This window comes from Nothobranchius furzeri, chromosome 2 (assembly GCF_043380555.1).
Source record: "Nothobranchius furzeri strain GRZ-AD chromosome 2, NfurGRZ-RIMD1, whole genome shotgun sequence".
Taxonomy (NCBI): domain Eukaryota; kingdom Metazoa; phylum Chordata; class Actinopteri; order Cyprinodontiformes; family Nothobranchiidae; genus Nothobranchius; species Nothobranchius furzeri.
In genome coordinates this window covers 28,990,027-29,001,010 of record NC_091742.1, presented here as the reverse complement: position 1 = coordinate 29,001,010, position 10,984 = coordinate 28,990,027, and positions in this window count along the sequence as shown.

Sequence of the window (10,984 nt, the reverse complement as noted above, 5' to 3'; positions counted from 1 at the left end):
GTTCTACTAAGCAATTGAAAACAAAGATTAGGCTAAAGGTGTCAGGAGACTAAAACTAAGGCAGTAATAATTGGTACAATGAACTACAGAAATGCGTTGTTGACAGCTAACTAATCAGGGAATTACTAAAACTAGCAGTATTGAGGCATACCAAAACTAAAGCAGTAAAACTGGTACAATGAACTACAGAAAACATAGATGACTATTAGTAGAAAACAAACAGAAATTCAGTACTTTGAGTAGATTAAAAGGCTGACCAGTGAGCATCTATTTTCACTCCACAGGGAGTTTTGTGTTCTTCAGCCAAGGCTGATGAGGGAGTCAGATTCAGGTAACAGTTATTGTTTCGGAGCAGGCCAGAGATAACGTTTTCCTTTCAGCCTTAGGCCGGGGACACACCGGCAGCCGAAGCGCCGGGAGGCAAAGCGCTCACGAAATTCGGCCGCTGCTCGCTGCTCTTCAGTTCAGACCAGATGCCTGTTTCTCCGCTCCGGTCGAGGCGCGCCTCGTAGTTTTTCTTTTAACCACTTGGTGTCCTCCATTTCCTCTCCACCTTTTCTCTGCTCTTTTCCTCGACACCACCCTCCCCCTTGCTGTTTGTGTGTGTGTTTGTCCACTTGTGTGTGAACCTATGGTGTGAACCAGTTGTTAATAGCTGGCCTACGACTTTCTGCCTCTCTGTTCTGTTTGCTCCGGTTGAAAGACACCCAAAACCACACCCCCTTCACGTGGCCACACACACACAAGCTCGCTGTGTGTGTGTGTGTGGTTTTTATGCAGTGTCTGTTTACGAACACATCTGACTATCACGGAATTGTATTTTAAAATGCTTTATTTTGTTAAATTCACCGGCCTGCCTCTTATGTCTAGGTTTGACTTCCTGCCAGAATTGACGCGGTTCACGAAAAAAATAGAGCAGACGCCGAAACGATCGCTGCACAGCGCGGGCTGGAGCGCTTCGGCGGCCCATGTGGTCTATAGAATAGGATAACAAGGGCGCCGAATGAAGGCAGTCCCAATTTCGCGGCGCTTCGGCGGCCGGTGTGTCCCCAGCATTAGTTTTACTGGTCTCAGGGGTATTCGAGAGTTGGGGTGCAACAGTCTGGAAGGAGCGATCACTTCGACTTTTATATCTGGTCTTTGGAACTTTTAGAAGATTCTGGTGGGTGGACCTGAGGGATCAGGTTGGAGCATAAGACTTTAACAATTCAGTAATATAGGGAGGAACTTGACCATGTACAGCATTGAAAGTTATAGCCAGTATTGTAAAACGAACTATAGAGGTAATGGGTAATCGGTGCAGAGACATCAGAATAAGAGTGATGTGAGTGCTTCTGTTTGCTCCAGTTAGAAGCTTCACTGCAGAGTTTTGGACCAATTGAAAGCAGTCAAGGGCTTTTTTGTTAAAACATTATTCTGAAAGGAACCGTTGCAGCAGGTGGAACAGCAACAGATTTTATCCAGCTTGTCATTGGTTCTTTCGGCTGAAGAGGAAAGTTACGGACTGACCACTCCAACTTCTCTAGAAAGCTTTGAACTGGAGTTTAAGATGATGTGGGTATAGTTTTATAATTTGGATGTTTTGATTTACAGTCGAATCAAAAGAAGACAGATTTACCAAGCACCGCCAAAACCACGCCTCCATCAGATCTGGAAGATTCTGATTGGATCAGTAAAAGCAATGTGTCATGTGTCAAACTTTTGTGTAATCCAGTCTCTAGTAGAAACATTTAAAGTTATATTACTTATGTTCTGTAGGATTATAATATCAAGTAATTAATATTTTCATTTCACAAATAGGTTCACATTTTTATTATTGACTAACACTTTGTTTGATTAGCTTATTAAAAATAGAGATCTTTGATTTATTAAAAAGTCCTTTTTCTTCATTCTTCTCTTGGGCTGGAAAGGAAACAGTTTAGAAGCAGATGCATGAGATCTTAAACAATATCTCATGCAGATTAGTTCTTGCTGAGGAGAGGGGAGAAATGACTTTTAGGTGGAAAACCATTTCATTCATTTCATTCCGTTACATATCCCCCCCTTTCAATGGTATGGTGGTCTGTACAGAGACCGCCTGGCGTTAAATAAACTAGAGTCCTAAAGGGACTCCGATGATAGGGGAAGGTGCAGTTCCCCAGAAAGAGGCCAAAAGTGGTGAGGTACAAACCCCACTCCGAAGAACAGTCTTGCATACTCCCTTGGGAAGCACACAAGTCAGCAGATTATCAAGATATCCCCGTGGAAGTAATAATTTGAAGCAGGAGCAAAACTTTATAATCCACGGGTAGGGAATACTCCCAAAATAGTATATTGATCTTTGTAATTGCACTTATCGTGATCCAGTGCAGGAAAGAGCAGCAGGTAGGTCAGGTTCCAACGAGCGAAGTATCCCAGCAGCCATGCCGGAATCCACGGACGTCCAGGGCCTACAAGCCGGAACACCAATCAGGAGGAGCAGAATCCGATGACGAGTCATAGGTCCACCCCAGCAATCGAGTATCATCAGTGAAACTCAGAAGAGGAGAGAGAGCACAACACAGGGTACTTCAATGTAGACACAACAAAATGGTGTCTAATGTAAATCAATAAAGAAAAAAAAACCTAGCACTGTGAGTACCTGCATGTACTATGTGTAGCAATTATGTCAATAGCCTTTAAGTGAAGAAATGGATGCACTACACTACGTGTACTGGAAAAAGTGTTGCAAAAAGAATAAAATTAATAAAACCCTATACTGCGTGTATGGGAAAGAAATGGAATCACTTTAACAAGCAAAAATTTTATCAAAATGAAGGGCAAAAATGGTTGTAGCCCATAATGGTAAATTAACAAAGATAATCATAAAGTTTCAAAAACGTAATCACTGTAGTAAAATTCTACAAAAAGATAGTTATGAGTGTCAAAGAGCACTAAAAATGTAAATCAGTCAAGTTAGTAATCAACCTACATGTGAATGTACCCACAAGGAATTAAGATTAGTGAAAATAATAATAAAAATTTTTTTTGGGGATAACAGTAATATGTGGACTAAACCCATCTACTGTTAACTAACTGATTACCTGACTTTAGGAACCCACAGCATGTTCATCTCAAATCACCCAAGTCTGCACGTCATGTATAAATAGGAAAGACAACCATGCACACACACAAATGTAGACAAACTTGTGTAACTCTAGATAGAGAACCATTGAACCAACGAGGTGCAAAATCACCCCCCTTTCGAAGTCGGTAAGTTGTTGGTGGTCGCATTGACCAAATTAGTGGAACCCTTGTGCGGTTTGATTTGGTCCCTGTGGACCCATTTGTAGACGGGCTCCTTGTTTGTTTGGGTAATCTTGATCTGATACATGACTGGAGAGAGCTTATCAGTTATCAGGTATGGGCCTGACCACTTTGGCAAAAGTTTTTTGGCCAGCTTCCCAGAGGTGTTCTTGGTGTTACCAGTTTTAGGAGCGAAAATCTAGAACCAGGCCTCATCACCTACGTTGAGTTCAGAATGTGAGGCCTTCTGATCATAATAAGCCTTCCTGCCCTCAGCAGATTTCTCCAGATTTGTCTGTGCAAACGAGAATGCTGCAGGCAGATGGTTCTTCAGGTCCTGCAAATATTGTTTGCTCGTGTAAGCCTGGTCGGCCTCGGACTGAACTGGCTGGTACAGCAGGTGAAGTGGCAGGGTCATTTGTCTACCCATCATCATTTCAAACGAGGAGACACCAGTAGACTCATGAGGGGTGGCCCATATGGCCACGAGGACCAACGGAAGCTTCACATCCCAGTCTTGGTGATTAGAGGACATGTACTTCCTCAACATGCTGACAACCGTCCGGTTCATCCTTTCGACCTGGCCAGAAGACTGGGGGCGATGGCTAATGTGGAAATTGGCCTTCACACCCAACAGTTTCCAAAGATGTGCCATCACTTCAGAGGTGAAGTGAGTACCCCTGTCCGAGTCAACCCGAGTGGGAAGACCGAACCGGGCGAAGATGTGATTCATCAAGAGAATAGCTGTTGTTTGTGCCATGTCATTAGGTGCTGGTAGACATTCAACCCACATGGTCACAGGTCACGGTCAAGATGTATTTTTTACCCCTGCTGGACCTGGTCAGAGGCCCCACCCAATCGAATTGCAAGTCCAACCACAGTGTGGACGGTCCCTTTTTATGTAGGGGAGCTCTGTGTGTGGGGTTGGATGGCTGAAACTGACAACAAACCAAACAACGCTGGACGTGATCTGAGACGTTGCGACGCATCCCCGGCCAGTAAGCAACCTGGTTCAGGGCACCGAACGTGGCCTTGACACCTTTGTGTCCGGCAGAGGGAGAGTCATGAGCTTGCGTGATCATGCCCCCCTTAGTGACTGTGGCGCCATGAGGACAGGTGGCAAAGGAGGCTTGGAGGAGTGCATCAGCAACCTTTCAACCATTCTCAGCGTGACCCAAACACAAAAGAGAGCACGGAGCTCAGGAACCGAGTCAAGCTCGGTGGAAAAAATGAGCACCCCAAAATGAAAAGACAGAAAACATAGCAAATGACATTGTTGTGAATGACCGATGGAACAGTTAAGTTGTGTGGAGCGTGCAGGCACGCACGCACACTCACATAGCTAACAGGAGGGGTGGACGTTCAGTGTCTGTGTTTAAAACACTAGCTTGTTTTACAGATTCAGTAAAGCAGCTTTAACTTCCACTTTGAAAATTACAGAACCTTTGGTTACAGAACCAAAATCTGCTGTCTTCACTGGTTAGTTTCATTAAAAATAATTTATGGCAAGTATTTTCACAGTATCACACTTCAGTATTTCTACAAATGAACTTACTGTCGTCAGCCACAGACCGGCAGAACTGTCCATCAGGAGGAATGGCATTGATGCATCCACATGTGTCATAAGTAATACTGTCGCACGATCCGTACATTCGACATTGGTCATATGTCCAATGATACTGGTCCTCACATCTGCACTGGTAATTGCCGTTGAATGGAGAGCAAACTGAAGGAAAATTTTGTTAAATTTTTGGTCAGACAAAATATGTCTACTAACAGCGTTGATGCAGTAACAAAATTACAGTAAGTAATTTCTTTGGAAGTTTTTCAATAAATGTGTGATTGCACACATTTTCTTTATTACGTGGTAGAAATTATTTGATTTGATCAAAAAGAACTCAAAAATAAGTGTTAATGTTTAACAAATCTAACTTAATCTTAAATTTCCAACATTATTAACTAATTTACTGCCATTGGAAACTAAATTTGTCCTTTTTAAATCCAACCGGTCGCAGCCATTGGACGTGGTAGGTCTGGGAACGAGCCCCGGCACAGTGAGAGTAAACATCACGGCTCTAAAGCTGATCTTCACCCATGTGTGTCACACCTCACGTGATCAGGAAGCAGAAAATCCATGAATTAGGAGATAGTTTTGGGAAGCTGCTATGAAAAAAGCGAGATGCTAACCGGAAAAAGCTTCTGCTGCTCGCACAACGGATTGTGAAAGAACGGAAAAGGCTAGAAACATGCTGATTCTATTATGACTCCCAACCCTTCACCCTCCTCTGCCTCAGCCTTTATGCAGCACACCTTGTTCCCTCAGCAAGCTCCTGACAAGCCCTGTTTCCCTGGCAACCACAATCAGCTTCATCCACTTCACCTGCTCCTGACTCCGCAGCTCATCACTCACACCTGCTTCCCCTGCTATATATTCACCAGTCAGCCACCAGTTCCCTGCCAGATTATTGAACACATTTGCAAGTAAATCTTCTAGCCATCCACCCTGCCTGATCTCTGCCTCCGGACCTCGCTTTTGCTCCTGACCCCTGCCTTGTACTCTGCCCGCCACCACGACCTTCGCCTGTCTCCGACTCTGTCTCCAGCCTCGCCCACCTCTGGTAACTCTGCATCAAATAAAGACTTTTAAAGGTGCTTTTCTGTGTTTGGTGTCCTTACGGGTCCTTTTAGTTCAGCCTCGTGACAGATTCTTCCTGTTGTAAGAAGTGAACCTACTCTTTGGTTTGGTAGTTTTTGGTGTTTGCATGATCAAAGAGCACAATAATCTGTGACTCTTCAAAAAACAGTAAAAACACTCAAAAGCGCTGGAAGTCTGATAGACAGGGTTAAAGGTGGCTGGCTAATTTTTCACCGTTTTCCTGCTTGGAGATGTAACCACGAGACCAAGTATCTCTCGTTGGCTCGATTGGATCGCAGCTGTGAGGCGACTAAACATTACCTTCTGGAGTTTTTTCATTCTGCTAAGATACAGAAGGTGTACCTTTTTTTTGTACATCTGTTTTTTTTTCCTTCAACTGCAACAAGAACACACACACACACAGGCTGCACATACATACCGGTCAGCTAATGCAGGTGCACTGACACACAACACAACTTCTCCTGCTACACTTCTTCTGCGGGATGCACAATTTATACCCCTCGAACATCACTTTATTTTAATGTTCTCTCTGTCATCTCCCACAGTCTTCTTACCCAGAGAAAGTCTAATAAAAGAAAATCATAATTCTTTTCTTACCTGTGGTGAGATCAATTTGTGTCACATTCACTGTGGGACTCACAGAAAGATATAAGCCAGCACTGTTCAGAAAGGCCTTTAGGAAGTTCAGTGTGGTGATATCTGTCAGATTTAACTGCAACTCTACTTCGTATTCGGTTTGAACATGCAGCTCTGTACGGTGATTAAAATAAGAGACAATATAAGTCTCCAGAGTTTTATTGTTGACATAACGACTTTCTGACTCTTACCTGATACTGGCTGGCAGGTAGAGTTATCAGTTGGAATTCCTCTGATGCATTTACAGATTCCACTGGATAAAGAATCACAAGCTCCATAAGCAATACAGGTGCTGTGTGGCCACGCGTACTGCCCCTCACATTTACACTGGATACCATCGTCAGCTGACAAACACACTGTAGGGTGGTTAGAATGTTCATTTATCTTTGTGAAGTTTTTTAAAACAGCACAGGATTGTCACCCACCTGTTGTGATAGTAATGTTGAGGATCTCTGTGTCGTCCAGATGAACAGGAAAACTTGTAGCATGCAGGGTTGACTGAATTTGCTCCAATGATTCTACATTAGATGCATTAAGTAAAATGTCAACTGTGGATATCTCTTCCGCTGAAAACACTACAATGTGGAAATTAGCACAAGGAAAACATTACTTAAAACCTTTTCATCAGCAGTTTTGTACATAAAAACATGAACACATCTAAAACACGTTCATGGCTGAATGCTAAAATGCTGACCTTGTGAGAATGTCATGGTAAAAACTTGATAACTCTTGTATGTTTTTGTTCTTTCATTATAGAAATGTATGCAAGACTAATTTGACAAAAATAAAAAAATACACAATATTCCGGGTGGCTAACTTTATATTTACCCACAGATCTGTAAGTGTTTTACGTTGTCCTTTAGTTGTAAGTTTGATGAATACGTTTAAAAAAATATTTGGCCTAATATTAATGAAACTCACCATTTCTTTTCCCTCGCATGTGTGAAAGCCAATCTACTTTATGGTGTACCTAAGATAAAATAAATGCACAAATATTTATTAATAATACAAAATAAAGTACAAATCGTTGATCTTGTCATCCCATATTTCTTTTCAGGAAGGTAAATACAAAAAGTACTCATACCAGTTCATTTGGACTAGCGCAGTCCCCCATTTTTCCTGTCTCCAATAGAAGTAGAGTGACTACAAGGACAAAGATGGTCACAATATTCCTTGAATTGTCCATTCCTTTCAAGAAAGTAAGACAAAGACGAGACGGAAAAATCTAAATTAGAAAATTCTATTCAGACTGTATGAATACACAGAAACAATTCACTTTTTGTCTGGTCTTTATTACCATTGATATAAAGCATTGGTATAAATACTGTTTTAACACCTCACTGTTGTGGTGTTCGTTAACAGTGAAGCTTTATATTTTACAACAGGAGGCACTGCTTTTTTATATTTTTTGTATCATTATATAAATAACTTACCACTGCTTTAGCTCCTTCTACATAGATTGGATAAATGGCCATAAATAAGAAGACTGGCCTCATGCAGTTCAACGCATCTCTGTGGCATAGAGTTGATCAGCTTGTTGACTGTGGCCTGTGGAATGTTGGTCCACTCTCCTTATAGCTGTGTGAAGCTGCTGAATATTGGCAGGAATTGGAACACGCTGTCGTGTGCACCGATCCAGAGCATCCCAAACATGCTCAGTGTCGGGTGAGTATGGTGATGCAAGAACTGGGATGATTTCAGTTTCCAGGAATTGTGTACAAATCTTGAGTCACCTGGCTGTAGACCTTCACTGTCAGGCTGCTTCCAGTGGAGGCTCCACAGTCAGGACGGAAGTGCAAACTGTTTTCACACCAGCCTTGAATCCAATGGAGTCAAGTTGTCCCGAGTAGTGGTTAGTTGCTAATTTTGTCAAGAACTTATCCACATAAAGTAAATGCATGGTGTCATATTTTTTGTCAATATAGATGCCTTAAAAATGTCTATGCTAAAGAAGTTATTATTACGTGATGCAAATGACCGAATGTTAGACCGACAGCGAAGTTGTACAAAAGACCGCAGTACAACCAGGTCGGTCCCGAATCGTCTCCCGGATCACGACAGATAGATGAAATAGTTTGCATCTAGAACAGCTGTTTCCGAATAGCTGAAGGAACTGTTTAGCTGTGTCAGCTGTTGGCAGCTTTTAGCTTGTCGAAAGCTTTGGGTTAAAGAGATTGGCTCCGGATGGCCTGTCCGTAGCTTTCTCTAGAACTGACTCACCGTCTAGGGAGCTGTTTTAATATTCTCACATTATGATTTCTTGGCCAGCCGGGACATGCCATGTTAAGGGGTGTTCACAAGCAAACCCCAGAACGTCACGCCTCTTCAGTAATAATATAACCAAAGTAACTTTGAACTTCTGATTAAAACTGTTGTTTTCCCCAAGTTACACCTTTTATGTTATTTTTTTAAGCTTTCACAAACATATCCATCTTTTGATAAAAAATATATATATAAATAATTTTACACCATGTTATTGGGTCTACAAATCCATAATGAGTTAACTTATAGCTCACTGAAGTGGTTTCTATATTTCATTGCCAGCCTTGCATTCCACTGGCTGGAGTGCCAGCATGAAAGTGATTGCTCGTGGGAGTTTGAATCCTGGGAGTTCTAGTGTTGGTACTGGATGCGCGAATGACTTAAAAGTGGGCAATTTGGAAATAGTAGATCTTAAAATTAGACTAAATGTGGGAACAAATATCAAGTATTTTCAAGTAAACCTGTTCAAGTCAAGCCAAAGTCCAAGTCACTGGTCTACAAGTCCAATTCAAGTCCAAGTATATGAACGTTTATTCAAGTCAAGTCTAAAGTCATGAAATTAATGGCTCAAGTCCAAGTCAAGCCCACATGTGTGGAGGCTATGTTGACTCTGTTAATCTTCTGTTTAAAACAATCTGTTACTCTACTCTCACACAAACACTGTTTCCAATGAACCATGAATGAGTTATGTAGACCGACACCACAATAATAAAAAGTACATTCAGATTTAGTCTCTCCACGAAAATCCTTATCGTAATAAATAACAAAAGCACAAACATAATCTGCTGATTCTTTAGGAATGATGCTTTAATTCAAAGTTTAGTGTTTTCTAAATAAAACCAAATAGCTGGGTGAGGGTGAACACAACTGGCTTCATTACAACACCAACTCTATTAACTATATAAAAAGGAGTAAAGAAAGCTTTCTTACCAGTACTCTCTCCTGCTGTAATTGTATCCTGTGTGTTGAAGCGTTGTGATGAATAATAGTTTTGAGAGTGTGAGTAGGGACTAGTGAACCATTATTAGACAAAAGAAAAAAACATTTCCTGAAATACTGCCAGGGGCAACTGCTGTGTTGGCAGAAACTCAGCAGGTTCAGTCATTTCTCTGTGTCCTAGTTTGATATGATCAGAGGATTTTCTTTGGTGGAGATATGTCCGTGTTTGTCACTAATGTATAAAAGTTAAAACACTATATTGACAGATATATTATTGTAACAAATTTGTAAAATATTATTATTATTATTATTTAGCAATGGTTGAATCTTCCTATACAAAAGGGTGTGGCCTGAAACTTGAGAACAATGTGAGCTACATTATGCTGGAACAATGTACAGTGTGCACAAGTGTACACACTGCAGCTATGCAGGCTCTCTGCACTTAATATTTACATGCATTTATTTCTAAATTGCTATATACATTTTAATATATGTTAGATGCCTGCTTTGATTAGTTTTTGCCCTGCTGACGCAAATGGCCGGTTCGAGGGAGCCAGTCCATCGCAGGGCAACACAGAGACACACAGGACAAACAATCATGCACACACACACTCACACCTAAGGACAATTTAGACAGACCATTTAACCTAACAGTCATGTTTTTGGACTGTGGGAGGAAGCCAGAGTACCTGGAGAGAAACCACGCATGCACAGGGAGAACATGCTGACTCCATGCAGAAAGCTCCCAGGCCGGGAAGCGAACCCAGGACCTTCTTACTGCAAGGCAACAGCTCTAACCACTGCACAGCCCTAAGAGTAACATATGATTACTTAAAAAGAACATTTAAGAGAAATCAAATAATCATAAACCTGTCCTGTGAGTACCTCTGTACTATGTGACAGCATTTTGTGAATTATCTACGCAAAGAAATGAACTGCACCCTCTCTACGTGTCATGTGAAAAGTGATGCATAGAACAACAAATCAAAGAAATCAAACCCTAACTGATTTGGGAAAAACCACCTGCACTAATTAAAGGCTTTATAAGAATGAAGGGCAAAATGGCTTGTAGCCCTTTAAGGCAATTAACCAAGTCAATCCCTAAAGCTCAAACGTAATCACCCTGGAAAGCACTATAAAAATATAGAAATGTAAATCAATACTAAAATGTAAATCAGAGAGTTAGTAGTCCCTAAATGTAAGTTAGTAACAGGATAACTGGCTGAA